Source organism: Protopterus annectens, chromosome 16.part0 (assembly GCF_019279795.1).
Source record: "Protopterus annectens isolate FY-2018-M chromosome 16.part0, PAN1.0, whole genome shotgun sequence".
In the NCBI taxonomy this organism is placed as follows: Eukaryota; Metazoa; Chordata; order Ceratodontiformes; family Protopteridae; genus Protopterus; species Protopterus annectens.
This window is the reverse complement of record NC_056750.1, coordinates 624,925,843-624,942,451: the sequence shown is the minus strand read 5'-3', so window position 1 is coordinate 624,942,451 and position 16,609 is coordinate 624,925,843. Positions and strand designations below refer to the sequence as shown.

General features: G+C 42.3%; 1 protein-coding gene across 1 annotated transcript in view; it reads left to right on the top strand.

Annotated features, from left to right (window-relative positions):
- LRP10 (LDL receptor related protein 10) overlaps positions 1 to 16,609 on the top strand; it is a gene marked incomplete in the record, with an annotated part of 319,622 nt that overhangs the window by 1,646 nt on the left and 301,367 nt on the right.

Here is a 16,609-nt window from a genome sequence, read left to right as displayed (position 1 = left end):
TAAACTGTAACCCTGTTTAATCTACAATTTAAATGTATTCAACATTATACCTTCCCTCTTCCTGTCTTCTCCCTCATCTGTTGTTCATTTGTTCCATGTCTTGTTGAATACCTTATTTATTTATTTCTGTTTGTTTTCTGGGGTAGAGCAGTGATCTCCATAGACCTTTTTCACAGTTGATTTCCATTTTACCGCCTCTTCTGTTAGTCTGTTTCATGGGACTAGAACCCCATTCATGAAATTCAGGGAATAATGATCCCTGCAAAGTGCTGATTCTGTTTCACCTCTGCTCTTGCTGAGGACAACCCATTCCCATTTTCCTGATCTAATAGTGTAAGTGGGTTGATGCAGTAGGCCCGTTTTCTTTGAAGATCTCAACATTACAAATGCAGGACATTGTACAGGTAATAGTATAATCTTGGAAATAGTTATTTGAGGTTATTAATTTCATAGTGCAGTTTTACAGCTAGATTGATGTAACAGTAGTAAATACAGTTCATTCAGATAAAAGGGTAGTAACCAGTGGAATACCACTGAGATTTGTGCCTGAACTAGTGCTTTTCGGTTCTTTTATTTGTATACTGTATATTTTCATGCTCTTTATAAGACTTTGAAAAAAAGGCATATTTTTTTGCTAAGTTGAGTGACAAGGCTTAAACCAAATAAGTTACATAACGAGTAATGACATGCGTAACAAACTTGAAAAAAATCATCTGAATTCAAACAAATTTGGTGCAGTAATTGTAAAATATTGTTGTGTCTTTCGGCTTTTCCTGGTTAGGGGTCGCCACAGCGGAACTCCGGTTTGCTAATGTTTGGTAGTTGATTTTTACATGCCGAGTTACCAGCCCTGACACACAGCCTTCAACGAAGATATGCCCATGCACGCATGTCTCCACGCAGAAGACGCTCTAGCTGAGAATCTAACCGGACAGCGTCTTACTGTGAGGCGACAACCTAATTGTAAAATATTATGTCTGAGAATTAAAATCCTTGCAAGGCAATGCACAGCTTTTGGAAAGTTGAAACAATATAGGAAGAGGATATGAATAGTTATGGTAGATGACTTGAAAGTAAGCAAGTTGTTTGAAAAGATTCAATTAATGCTCTAAGAAAGTATCACCAGCGGAAACCCGGAAGACTCCTCCTTACAGACATTTGATAAAGCTACATCCTAGAGTACTTTTTATGGTTTTGATAGTGTAATCAAAAGACAAAGGGTAGACACATTTTAAGAAAATTGCAACATAAAAACGTGGGGGTGTTCTGTGAGTCAGAATTCTTCACTCGAAACTCTCCCAGCTTTCCATTTCTGTTTCCACCTGTCAGTGGATCACCAATTATCTAACCAGTAGGAAATAGTAGGTGAAACTGGGGAAATTTAAATCTAGTTATCACACGATCAATGCAGGTGCCCCCCAGGGATGTGTGCTCTCCTCACTGCTATTCTCCCTCTACACTAATGACTGTACCTCAAAGGACTCCTCTGTCAAACTTATTAAATACGGAGACAATACAACTATCATTAAGCTCCTCAGGAATGGTGATGAGTCTGCATACAGATGTGAGGTTGAACAACTGGCCCTTTGGTATAGTCAGAATAATCTGGAACTGAACACTCTTAAAACTGTGGACATGACAGTGGACTTTAGGAGTGGTACTACAATATTATCTCCCCTCTTTATATTTAATGCTGCTTTGTCAGTTGTGTAGTCCTTCAGGTTTTTGGGACCTATAGTCTCCTGGGACTTGAAGTGGGAGACCAATATAGGGTCTGTCATAAAAATGGCACAACAGCGAATATACTTTCTGTGACAGCTGAGGAAATTCAACCTTCCACAGGAACTGTTGATTCTATTTTGTACAGCAGTGGTTCATAGGTAGGTACTGGGCTATTGGCCCTAGGGCCTATATAAACCTAGCCAAATGGTACCCTGGTTTTTGCCACCCGGGAAAATTATTTTCCTGTGCCCCTGTCAAGCAGAACTACAGAAGTGATCCCCAAGGTGAATTTCCTATCTCCCATCTAATCATCAAGATTTTTCTTGGAGTGCTAATGAGGAGCATTGTTTGATATAGATAGGTAGTTTGTTCGAGTATGGGAAGTATCTGGGACAGGAATCCATCCCTCCAGCATGCTCTGTTTATTGTGGTGACAAGGTTTAGGTCCCTGGAGCCTGTAGCTCGGAGGGATTGGGATTTCTTTACATGGCGCATGTCCAACAGCTCTGGGTTTGACATAGCTTTGTATGTTAGGCAGAGATTGCCTCTGAGTAGGCGATATGCGACAGAGTAAAGCTGGAGTTTTTTGAGACTGTCTGTGTAGGGCATCTGTTTGAGGCTGGTAATCCTCTTTGTGAGGTATTTCTGTGCCCTTTCCAGTTGTTGTAGATGTCTTGTGAGGTACATACCAAAAGGGGCGTTGAACTCTATAATGGGTGTAATGAGTGATGAGTAGAGGGGAACAATGACCTCTTTTTTTCCTGGATGAGAAACCTTTTGTGATGGTGTAACACATAGAAGGATTTCCTGACTACTGTGGTGATGTGATTATCAAAGGAGAGACTTCTGTCCACCTGTGTCCAAGGTCTCATCACACTTTCGGTGTTGAGTAGACTACTGTCTATGTGGTAGTTCATGGGTAGAGAGTTTTTACCAAAAGGGATGACCGTGCACTTTTTGGCATTGAGCTTGAGGCCATGGCTTTGACACCAGGCATCTGTCTCAGTTGTCTGTTCTCAGCTCATCCATAACAGTGCGGTTTGGATCTCTGCCTAATCATGAAAAAAATAAGTTACATCGAATAGTCAGGTCTGCCGAAAATATCATTGGTGCTAGTTTGTCCTCCTTACACGACCTGTACTATTCCAGAGTCATGAAAAGGGCAGGGAAAATCATCATCGACCCTTCACATCCAGGCCACCATCTTTTTTTAACTATTACCATCGGCCAGGTGTTATAGATTAATACTCACCAAAACAAGCCTTTATAAGAAAATTTTTTTCCACAGGCCATCAAGTTCATAAATGGTTAACTCGTGTGTGTGTGTGTGTGTGTGTGTGTATATATATATATATATATATATATATATATATATATATATATATATATAATGTATGTATGTGTGTGTGTATATATATGTATATATATATATATATAATTTTTTTTTTTTGTCTTGTTCTTAATAGTTGTAGGTATGTTGTTTATGTAATTCATACTTGGAGAGCCCTTTAAACTGGAGTCAGATTCCTTGTATGTGCACATACTTGGCCAGTAAATGTGAGTCTGATTCTGATGAAAACAAGATTACTGAAGAAGTAATAAAGTGCTGAAGAAGCCAGGCAGGAATATAATAAAAACTTTCCAAGTACCAGAAGGATTACTACAATCAAGGATACAGTCATTCAAAATGGGTGAAGTTATGGAGACCAGAGGTCAGCAGGTCTTCCAGGCTTGCCTTTCTGTTGCTGTTGTCTTCTTGCAGCTGCATTTTCCATTTCATTTTCCTTCTCAGTTTTATTTCCGTTATAACAGGCCAGTTTAAAGCTGTATTTTGTCCTAAGTCCTACGTTGTCATCTCTAATCTTTTCTGCTTTCTTACTAACCTTTTTATGAAATAGTACTTTTGTGCATCCATTCCAAGTGTTGTTTTGTCTGTCTGGCATCCATGCCTTTCTGTATTTATTTTTGCTTAACAGGTTGAGTTGGCTGGTACAAGATCCCTTTTCAAACACTACTTGAGCTATTTGGCTAAGATGGTTGCATCGTAAAGAGATGCACATAGATAAATTTGTACATGGAATAAATACAACATACATAAGTTATCAAAATACAACACATGACATGTTGCATAAAAGGACTGTAGCTATAGTGTTCTGAAGTAAAACTTGATTTCTATGTCGTTCACTGTATTATGATCAAAGGTCAGCATTTGTAAGTAATCTTAAGAGTGAATAAATTGGTGTTTATAAAGCAAGAACATGTTTATCTGTAGTTTTTGCTCAAACTGTAAGTATGACATGTTTATATGGCGGCAAGCTCTTTGGGAAGAGAGTTCCATGATGATTTTTCACAGATGCCTAAAGAAAATTGTGATAATTTCAGTTTTAAATTGTCAGAGCTTCTTGAGTAATATGAGTTTATATATAGTCTGTTTGTTAGTAGAGGGCAGTATCCATTTTTCAGTAGTTATGAAAGTGAGTTTAGTGTTTTTCTATTGTGCGGCTATGGTGATGTCCGTTTTACTCTCAAAATGTTGAAATTCACACGATCCACGTTCATAATGTTGAAAGTCATTACACCAAATGTTCAAAATACCGAAAAAAAAGTCTAAATTTAAATGGTCGAAAAACACCTGCAAACTAACACTAGTGTTTTTGCAGGGGGGCTGTGCCCTCCCGCTCCCACCACACCCCCTGCTCCTTGTATATTACAACTCCGAGATTGCACAACAGTGTAGACTAGGGAGAATCCTTGCCCTGTTTGCAATGTAATGTCGACAGGTAATTTGCATGCACTTCCTGTCGACCAAATGAACTACTTAATATTCATGTGTCGATCATATGAACATTAGACCAAATGAATTTCAACATTTTGATAGTAAACCGGTGATGTCCTTTAATTCACTGCTGCATTATTCATTACAGATGGGATTCCGTACCGTGAAGCCAGTCATCTGGCCAGTCTACTGTTGCTTTAAGGTACGCTGAACATCACCTACACACTCCTCACGTAGGGTATAAAGGTGATGTTCAGGCATGCCATCCTCTGAACTTCTCTGTCACCAGTCCCAATGCTGTTTTTAACCGTCTGTTTGTTTTTTTTTTTTTTTGCCACTTTTTCGGTTTGTTGGAATTCCGGTGATTTCTCCTGTTTGCTGAAGTCCTCACCATTGCAATTAAGTACCCAGTGGGAGTTTTTGTTCTTTTCTTCATTTTGTTTGTGCTGTTTTGGGGGTTAATGTTCTCCAGGAAGGGTAAATGTCAGTGTGCGAGACAGATTCTCCATAAAGACTGCCACGATAAGTGCCTTTTTTGTCTAGGAGTGTCTCACAACTGTACGTCCTGTTCTGTTTGTCCCAAAAACTCTTTGTAGTAGGTTTTCTTCCCTTTCCTTTTATGTTGAGAATCAGTGTCTTAAGCTGCTTGCTTAAAGATGCTATGACTGGAACTTCCTTCCCTGAGGGTCAGTCATAAGGGATGAAGAAGGGTAAAAGGCTAGACCGGAATCTTCCACTGTCCAGCCTCTGACAGGGGTTTCTGTCAAGGTTACTACAAACTTGGAGACTCACCTGGCTGTGTCAGATTCCTCTGCTGTGTCCAGGTTGGAGGCCAGCAAGGATGTGGCGGGCAGCATGTACAAGGCTTTGCAGGTGCCGTTTTGGACTTTCAGGGGGAACCATGGTTGGTTGATTCTGATGGGGGGGGGTCTAGGGGGGTTCCGCACTTTCTTCTTAGGGAAGAAGTTCCTACTGAAGTTGTGGGCTACCATCCTGAGTCAGGGCCCTGTCAGTTTTCTAGGGCTGCTCCTAGGGATCCACAAAGTGAGTGGCAGGCCTTTACTCTGGGGTTATTTAATGCTTTACTGTCGTTAAGGTCTCCGCAAGGAGTTTCAGTTCCTGCTCCTCCTCTGTCGTCTTCTTTACCTAAAAGGCCCAGGGAATTAGATTCTTCTGAAGAAGAGTTAGATTTTGATGAAGAATCCCTTACTTATTTTACCCAGATTCATTCTCTTTTAGACTATGGGTCTAGGGAGAAGGACTCTAATAGTCCAGGTACTCCTGTGGAAATTTCCTTTGGGGACACTGTTCGGATGTCCTGCTGCTGACCTCTTTGTGGTCTCTGTAGCCTCTGATAAGCTGACTTCATCTAAGTTACTGCCTTCCTACAAGGACAGTAGAACCATGGACAGGCTAGATAAGAAGGTTTATACTTCTGCTACCCTAGCTTTTAGGAATATTAATTATCAGACCAATATATCTAGGTATGTGTTGGTTCTTCTTTCTTAGGCTTTTCAGTTTTTTTCTGATCTTCCCGACTCAGAGTAAATATTCTGCTCTTTCCTTGCTAGGGACTTCATCCCAAGTAGTTCATTATTCTATCAGATGTAGTTATGATGCAGCAGATGCCTCTTCTAGGGCTGTTGCTTTTGGTTCAGTACTGAGTAGGTATGCGTGGCTTAGGCTTCAAACTTTACCCAGTGATATTAAGGCTAAGTTGCTGGATGTTCCTCTGGATACTAAACTTTTGTTAGGGAAGCAGCTGCTGGTTTGGTTGTCTCTTCAGGACAAGGGGAAGGTCTTACAGGAGCTTAAACATGTCTTAGTTTCTCCTGTGCCTGAATTTCAGAGAAGCTACCCTTCTAAGCCAGCGCTTGTTCTTAGGCAATCTCGCCCTGCAGTTAAACATAAAAGGGGTGGTAAACGGGCTCCTCCTGCTAAGGGCATTCAGACTGCAGGGATTCTAAAACCTTTCTTTTCTGACAAACCAGGTGCTGTCTGACTATCCACCTGTTCCCTGCTACATTCCTCTTTCTCTTCACCTTTCTCTTTCTCTTCGGCTTTGAATCACCCAGGATTCTTAACTCATCATTCGTCAGGGGTACTTCATGCTGTGGAATTCTCATCCTGCTTTTATGGGCGTTCTTCAGCCTCCTCGGGAGCAACTTCCCTTTTTCCCAGAGTTTCTTTGAGATTTCTTGTCTCGGGGTACTATTCAAGAGGTGCCTGTGTCCCAAAGGGGGAAGGTGTTTTATTCAAGAATGTTTGTAGTGCCCAGAAAAGAAGGTACATGGAGACCGGGTCTAGACCTGTCGCATCTTAATACTTTTCTGAAGGTGCCTTCCTTTCAGATGTTGTCCCTTCACACCATTTTTCCTCTATTGATATCTCAGGGCTTTCTGCTGTCTCTGGATTTCAAGGATCCTTATCTCTCTATTCCGATCCATCCTATTTTCAGGCGATTTTTTTCATTTCTCTGTTGCTTAGGTTCATAGGTAGGTACTAGGCTATTGACCCTAGGGCCTATATAAGTCTAGCCAAAAAGGTACCCTGGCTTTCGCCACCCAAGAAATTTATTTTCCTGTACCCCTGTCAAGCAGAGCCACAGAAGTGATCCCGGGGTGAATTTCCTATTTCCCATCCAATCGTCAATATTTTTCTTGAAGAGTGCTAATGAGGAGCTCTGTTTGACATAGATATGTAGTGTCTTCCAGAGTATGGGAAGTCTCTGGGAAAGGAATCTATCCCTCCAGCATGTTCTGTTTGTTGTGGTGACAAGGTTTAGATCCCTAGAGCGTGTAGCTTGGAAGGATTGGGATTTCTTTAAGTGGAGCATGTCCACCAGCTCTGGGTTTGACATAGGTTTGTATGTTAGGCAGAGATTGCCTCAGAGTAGGCAATATGCGACATTGTAAAGCTGGAGTTGTTTTGAGACTGCGGAGTTTTTTTGAGACTGTGTGTGTAGGGCATCAGTTTGAGGCCAGTAATCCTTTGTGAGGTATTTCTGTGGCCTTTCCAGTTGTTGTAGATGTCTTGTGAGATACATACCAAAAGGGGCATTGTACTCTATAATGGGTCTAATGAGTGAGTAGAGGGGAACAATTACCTCTTTTTCTGAATGACAAACCTTTTGTGATTAGGTGTGCCATGTAGAAGGATTTCCTGACCACTGTGGCGATGTGATTGTCAAAGGATAGATTTCTGTCCACCTGTGTCCCAAGGTCTCTTATCACACTTTCGGTGTTAAGTAGACTTACCACCTATGTGGTAGTTCATGGGTACAGAGTTTTTACCAAAGGGATGACCATGCACTTTTTGGCATTGAGCTTGAGGCCATGGCTTTGACATCCGGCGTCTGTCTCAATGAGGTCCTTTTGTAGGATGACCACATCATTAGGAGTTTCGATTATGGCTCCTAGTTTGCAGTCATCTGCGAACATAGTTGGCCAAAGACCTTCTGTGTTAGCCTGTACTTCAGAGAAGTAGATACCAAACAGGAGAGGATCCAGGACTGAACCCTGTGGTACTCCACTTGTTACTGGTCTGAAGTCTGATTTGGAGTCTGCTACTTTCACAGTGTGGGTTCTGTCAGCCAGTTGGCAACCCATCTTGTGACAGGGATTTATACCTAGTGTAGTGAGTTTATCTATAATTCCAGAGTGAAGGATGGTGTTGAATGCCTTGGGGAGATCTAGATAGGCTGTGTGGACCACTTTGCTTTCATCTATGGCTTTGGTGACTGCTTCAAAGGAGTCTATTAGGTTTAGGAGACGTGATCTGCCTTTTACAAACCCAAACTGTGTGGGATCCAGAGTTTGGAGATCTCCAATGTCTTTGTTTATGAGTTCGATGATACGTTCCATGGCCTTGCATACCAGGCTTGTCAGGCTAACGGGGCAGTAATTCCCGGGGTCTGTCGTGGCTCCCATTTGTGGAGTGGGATAACCATTGCTGTATGCTTTTCAGTGGGCACAAAGCCTGAGGTGAGGCTATAACTGAACATGGTACTTAGGTGGGGTGCCAGTTCATTCTGTAGTTCATGTAGATGGCAGCCTGGGATGCTGGTAGGTCCCATGGGTGCTGTGTTCTTGGCTTTGGAGAGTGAGGTTTTTATCTGTGCAGCTGTGATTACAGGAACGTTGCATTCTTCCGGTATAGAGATGGGCCCTTTAGGGGATTAGAGGGGGGTAAAGTTAGCACTGAAACTATCCGCCAAGATGTTGGCAATATCAGTTGGTTCTGTATATTTAGTGCCAGTGTGCTGTAACTCAGAGCAGATCTGAGTGTTGCTATTGAGATTCTTGACATAGCTATAGAATGTTTTGTGGTTGTCTTTAGAATTAGTGGTGATTTTGTTTTCATAACTACCTTTGGAGGATTTTATGAGGGATCTCTGCTTCTTACTGAGGCTGACCAGGGAGTTCCTCCAATCATGGGATTTTACTCCTTTTTTTTTGCAACAGTTTTTCTTCTGTTGTGGAGTTTGTTTATGGCAGAAGACCACCAGATTGGCTTCCTTTTTTTGGAGGTTAGCACAATCCATGCACTCGTTTAAGTGCTTGTAAAGTGCATTTGTGTAGGATTCAGCAGTCCTACCTCTGTTGTCCATATGCATGGGTGTCGTGAAGTTTGTCACTTCTGTCTTAAGAAGCGTGAAGTTTGCTTTGGAGAAATTTTTTACAGCTGTTTCCCTAATGGGGGGTGGGGTTGGGATGTGGATGTCTAGGGTGGTTAGCTTGTGGTCGGATCTGACCAATGAGGAATTGACCTCTGGTGTGGAACACCGGTCGCACATGTTGATGATGACCAGGTCTAGGATATTGCTGCCCCTGGTGGGGCTGTGTATAAGTTGATCCAAGGCATTGGAATTTTTGAATTCCAGAAAACATTGAGCAAAAGAGTTGATACATGAGTAGTTTTCCCAGTTAATAGTGGGGTAGTTGAAATCCCCCATTATTAGGGTGTTAGGTTGTACCCTTATATTTTCCAGTGTATCAGGAAAAGAGGAGTGGGAATCCTGGGGCATTTTTAGTTTTGTGCTTTGCCCTTTTACCTTTTTACTGCCCCAAGGGTGTTCACCAAATGCCTCGCTCCTGTGATTATGTTTTGCAGGCAGGCTTCAAGGGATCCAAATATTTCCTTATTTGGACGACCTGCTGATTCAGGCATCCTCTCCAGACATCCTTTTGCAGAATCTTCATTTTACCATTTCTCCTCTTCAAGTCTGGGCTTCACAGTAAACTTCAAAAAGTCTTTCTTGGCTCCTCCTCAGGGTCATGTCATTCTGGGTTGCAGGATTCAGGCTGTGCCAAAGCTGGCATCCCTGCCTCCTCCAAAGGCCTTAATTCTCCTTTCGTACATTCAAACTCTACTTCCTCTGGCCTCCATTACAGCTAAGGAGTTTCTCAGAGCTCTGGCGTTCATGGCTTCCACCATTCCAGTGCTGCTTCTGGCCAAATTTTACACAAGGAAGTTCCATTGGTTTCTGAAGTTGGTGTGGCTTCAACATGTACATCCTCTAGACTTTACAGTTCTGTTCTCCCTCGTCTCAAGAAGGAACTTCTGTGGTGGATTTAGCATTGTCTCTGAATCCAGGGCTCCCTTTTCATCCTCCTCTTCCTCTCAAGCTGTGTTCACATATGCTTCAGATGCAAGTCAATAGAACAGGTCATTTAACGTTAATCATCTGTGAACTGAAGGGGAGGAGCTAGGAACTACCCCGTCTATTTAAGGTGTAAAATAAAACATTTCAGAGCTTTACTAGAAAGGCTCACCCAGACTCTGCTACACTTTGCTGTGAGGGAAAGGTTAGTTTGCTTTATATTAGTTGTATTACTTTATTGCCGTTTTCTATTTTGATTACTGTGATTTGTTTTATTTACCTTGTGTTTTACTTGTATTCTGCTTTTAACTGCATATTAAAACTTGAAAAGAGACCACAGCTCTGTCTCTTGTGAGTCGGGCAGAAATTAGTACAGGTCAGTAGAACAGGTCAGTTAAGGTTAATCATCTGTGAACTGAGGGGATGGAGCTAGGAACTAAACATTCTATTTAAAGGGTAAAATAAAACATTTCAGAGCTTTACTAGAAAGGCTCACCCAGACTCTGCTACACTTTGCTGTGAGGGAAAGTTAGTTTGCTTTTTAATTGTTGTATTACTTTGTTGCCTTTTTTTCTATTTCGAATACTGTGATTTGTTTTATTTACCTTTTGTTTTACTTGTATTCTACTTTTAACTGCATATTAAAACGAAAAGAGACCACAGCTCTGTCTCTTGTGAGTCTGGCAGAATTTTTTTCCCCACCCGGTTACTGTAGTGTTCTTCAACACCACTGTCTTTCTAGTTGCCTTCACCTTATGTTAATTTGACCATATATCCCATTTCTTCTCTGTTTTTACTGGCTTGTGTGAGAGAGAGCACAAAATTATAATTTTGTGAAATCAATCCCCTTCAACTATTTAAATTTATTGGCCATCCTGCTGTATTCCATAGTACCAGAATACAAAAGTGACCACCCCCTTTCACTCTAAATTGCTGTTTTAAAAATACTCCCAATTAAACTTAACTTTTTAGACAGGTAAAACTTAAGTTACCTACTCTCACTTCTAACTCCTTTAGTGCACACTGCAGTGTTTAGCATAAACCATTTTTTTTTTCATCTTGCCTTTAAGCATCCCTGTGATTAGCACTTGCTTTAAAACCTGCTGGAAAGCACTAGGAAGTCTTAAACTGTTACAAGCACTCAACTCTCCTTGTTGATAAGAAATTAATCGTAGGCACTAAACAGCCTATCATTGCAAAGTACCTTGCTAAGGTAAGGGAAAACAGCTCTTGTACTATACAAAAAAAGCACCAAGCCAGGCATGTCCAAGGGTGGTGAATCTGGGCATACTGGGGCAATGCAGCAATTGCCTCTTGTACACAGACAACCCTCTCCTCCTATCACCCAACACTACAACTTGCGAGATGCAATTACATAGCCAAACTTGAAGCAAAGCTGTCTCCACCCAAGATTGTGCTAGACAATCAAGAGGAGAAGGTTAACACCTGCACTACACCTCAAGCAACACATGGTCCTTCTAAACCCACACCACCAACACCCACACACAGCATCACTAAACCCACATATGTGGAGGCCCTTAACACTAACCTGCCCAAGCAACAAGGACCTCTGAAGCTGAAACGCAAACAAACACCAATCAAAACCAGAGTGTCACATAGCTCACAACACCAGTGTGCCACCCAACAACAGCCCCTAAGGCAAGACAACGTACCCAACACTTTAGTCATAGGTGACTCCGTAGTCAGGCATGCTGATGTCCCTCTCACCAGGCTGAACAAGGAGAAAATTACAGTCAGCTGCCTGTCTGGTGCCAGGATCTGCCGCACAACGCATGCACTCAAGTCACGCCACAACAAGTACAACTATGACTCTGTCATTGTCCATGTTGGAGTGAATGGCTTGAGACACACCGCCCTGGACTACATGGAAAGAGACATGGAGGAGCTCTCGGATCATGTGGCCCAGGCAGGTATGACCCTAGCCCCGAGTAGCATCCTGCCTTCAGCCAGAATGGTACCACACTAGAAGGACAAAATAATTGACTTCAACAATTGGCTAAGCTTCTGGTGTCATTCAAAGGGGATCCAGTATCTGCCTGGGACGACATGATCGACAGACCACGATGCTTTGCTGGAGATGGTCTGCACTTGTCACCCCTGGGATTAAGGTTACTGGCTAAGGCTCTTGCCAACACTGTAGTGCCTTTTCTAGGCACAGTTCAAAAGGATAAAACCACCACCGTAACCGGTACAAGCATGCAAAATCTGAAGGTAATGCTACTCCATGCTAGAAGTCTTAACCTCAAAATGCACTCTCTCAAGGCACTCCTAAAAATGGAGAATATCGATATCTGTGCAGTAACTGAGACCTTGTTCAAGGCTCCAGAAAGCACCCCTGCAATACCAGGCTACAACTCTTACCACACTTTTTTCGGCCACCAAACCCGGAGTGAAACACTAAAGGTGGATGAGTGTCCATATTCACCAAGGATATTCACACCACCAGGCTAGTTGCCCAACACAATGTGTCTGAAATTTTCCAGGTGCAACTAACACTAGATAAGACTGCAATCCAAATTGTAGCTTGCTACAGATCTCCCACCATGCCCCAAGATTCTCACTACATCTTTGTAAACATACTGGAAAATTTTAATGTACAACCAAGCACCCTAATACTGGGTGATTTCAACTACCCTGCCATTAACTGGAAAAACTACTCGTGTGAAGCGACCCAACACTCTGCACCTACGGAAATGCACGGCCAAATTATAGACCATTCAAAACACCAATAGATGCATGATGAAACTATGCATACATACATATATATATATATATATATATATATATATATATATATATATATATATATATATATATATATATATATAATATACACCCCCAACCCAATAACAGACATGGTCCAACCCAGAAATAGCAAGTACATAGAATATGTATATAAAACAATGAATGTAAGTTAGAAATTTATATCAATAATACATATACATATGTAAATAACAAAATGCATATGAAAAAGTTATTTTATACATATATAAACATACAAGCAAACTGCATATATATATATATATATATATATATATATATATATATATATATATATATATATATATATATATATATGCAATCAAGGTTGGTGGCACAGCACGAAGCATCAGAGACTATACATGTGCAACTAACAGTGGGTAAAACTGCCTTCCAGTTTATAGCCTGCTACAGACCACCCTCCCAAACCCAGGAACCCCACTTGGCCTTCCTGAGAACACTGGAAAATATGAAGGTCTCTCCAAACACCATTATATTGGGTGACTTCAACTACCCAAACATAGACTGGGAGCATTACTCTAGCTCCAACACCCTAGCCCAAAGTGTCCTAGAATTTATAAACTCAAATGCTATGGAACAACTTGTTACCACTCCCACAAGAGGGGAAAACATACTGGACCTGATCATCACCAACATGGGGACTCTATGCTCCAGACCAGAAGTGTATCCCTCACTGGTAAGATCAGACCATAAACTAATCTCACTGGATATTCACATCCAGACTACACCCCCTGCCCTGAAAACCACAGTGAAAAACTTCTCTAAAGCAAATTTCACACTCCTCAAAACCGAGGTGGAATCCTTCAAAGCCCCCTGGCCTGTGGAAAATACAGCCCAGACCACAGAATCCATTATAAACGCATTCTATGAACACCTTCAGGAATGCATGGATCATGCAATCCCAAATAAAACCAAGACCCGATCCTCCAAAGGCAGACGTCCTGTCTGGTGGACCCCAGTCATAAACAAACTATACAATAGGAGGAAGCTACTACATGATAAAATCCCAAAAAGGGAAGGCATCTCTGATCAGTATTAGCAAAAAACTACGGGCACTCCTAAAATCGTCTAAGGCCAGCTTCGAGAGAAAAATTGCACAGGACACTAAGGATATTCACAAGGCTTTCTTTAGTTATGTTAGGAACCTGGGTGGGAATTCCCAGATATGCTCAGAATTAGTCCAAAATGACAGAAAATACACCGAACCCACAGACATTGCCAACATCCTAGCTGACAGGTTCAGGGCAACCCCCCTCCCTCCCCACCAAAAGGGCAAATTTCTATCCCAGCAGAGTGCTGCCCCCCTGACATCTCAGATGCTCAGGTAAGAGCTGCCCTCTCCAAAGCAAAAAACAAAGCATCAATGGGACCAGACGATGTCCCGGGCTGCGTCCTACATGGACTCCCAAGAAGAGCTAAACCCAAACATAAAACTACTGTTCAATCTCAGCCTTACTACAGGATATGTACCCAAAGAGTGGCGTACAGCAACAGTGGTCCCTCTCCACAAAGGTGGTGCCTCATCGGATCCTGGAAACTATTGCCCCATAAGCCTGACTAGCTTGGTCTGCAAAGCTATGGAAAAGATCATCATGGACCTCATAAATAAAGATATTGGGGACCTACAGACACTGGATCCTACCCAGTTCGGCTTTAAGGGCAGATCCTGCCTCTTAAACCTGGTTGATTTCTTTGAAACAGTCACCAAGGCCATTGACGAGGGGAAGGTGGTCCACACAGCCTACCTGGACCTCGCAAAAGCCTTCGATACAATACCTCACTCGGGCAATATATATAAACCCCTATGTCACTAGATGGGTTGCAAACTGGCTCAAGGACAGAACCCACATGGTTAGAATTGCTGGAGCCATGTCAGACTCCAAACCAGTTACAAGTGGCGTCCCCCAAGGCTCAGTCCTGGGACCTCTCTTGTTCGGTATATATTTCTCGGAGGTACAGGCCAACACGGAAGGACTGTGGCTGACTAAGTTCGCAGATGACTGCAAACTGGGCGCCATTATCGACTCTCCAGCCGACACAAGCATCCTCCAAAAGCGCCTCCTAGAAACAGACAACTGGTGCCAGAGCCATGGCCTCAAGCTAAACGCCAAAAAGTGTATAGTCATCCCCTTTGGCAAAAACAAAGTGCCCACAAATTACGACATAGGTGGTAATCCATTAAGTACAGAAGAAGTAATTAGGGACCTGGGGACCCAAGTTGATAGCAGTCTCTCATTTGACAACCACGTGGCCGAAGTGGTTAGAAAAACATTTTATATAGCCCACCTAATCATGAAGGGATTCACATCTAGATCAGGGGAGGTCATCGTGCCTCTTTACTCATACCTCATCAGGCCCATAATTGAGTACAATGCCCCTTTCAGGATGTACCTTACCAGAAACTTGCCGCAACTGGAAAGACCCCAAAAGTACCTCACCAAGAGGATCATAGGGCTCAAACAGATGCCATGTGCTGCCTGGTTAAAGAAACTCCAGCTCTACTCAGTGGCATACCGCATGCTCAGAGGCGATCTGTGCCTGACGTATAAAGCCATGTCCAACCTGGAATTATGGACATGCTGCACCTCAGAAAATCCAAATCCCATCGAGCTACGCGCTCGAGAGACTTGAACCTCAGCACTGAAATAAATAGGACATGCTGGAGGGACAGATTCATAACCCAGAGGCTCCCTTCACTCTGGAATAAAATCCCAGTCCAGGTTAGGCATAGTCCCTCATTGACTCTCTTCAAGAGGAATCTTGAGTGGATGGGAGATCGTAGGTTTACCCCAGGTATCACTTCTGTGTCACTGTTAGACAGAGGCACAGTATACTAACCTCGAAAAAGGGCATAGCAAAATTAATTTAAAATCTGTGGCGAAAGCCAAACACACTCTGGCTATAATTTTTTTTTTTTTTTGTGTGTGTATTTTGGCTTTTCCCAGTTAGGGGTCGCCACAGTGGAACTTCGGTCCGCTAATGACTGGCAGTTGATTTTTACGTACCGGCTTGCCAGGCCTGACGCACAACGAAGGTACGCCCATTCACGCATGTCTCCACGCAGAAGACGCTCTAGCTGAGAATCCGGACAGAAAAAAGCACAAGGGTCTGTGGTGTCCTTCATAAGTGGTTATTGAGTCCTGGGGAAAATAACACTCCTAAATTAATGATCCAATATTTTTCTTTGTGATTAAGGATAGTGTGCCAGCCTTGTTGGTTACTCCTCTCTCCAGTAATTCTATTTATTACCATAAACCTGAAATCAGCATTGGCATATTTGATACTATGTCTGTATAGGGCATTCAACTCCCTTTTAGTTCGGATATCACTTCTGTTCTCCGACATCCTAATTCTCAATGAGCGTGAAGTCTGGCCCACATAAAAAGCAGAACATTTACATGTGGCCAAATATACTATCCAGCTGCTGGTACAATTGCCAAAGACCCTGAGAATCATATACCCTGCTGGTGTTTGCACTAGTAAATTGTTTTAATTTACTCGCAAATTGGCATGACCCACAATGTTCACAAGGGAACATTCCCAATAATTGATCCCCAGACATGGTCAATTGTTTGTATACTGCTCCCTCACTCTCCTTATGCTTATAGTGCGAAAAATGAGCACCTAAAGTTCTTCCACGTCTATAAGAGAATTGGCATCTGGGGCCCAAACATTCCTCAAGTACAGTTACTGATGTCTATCAATTT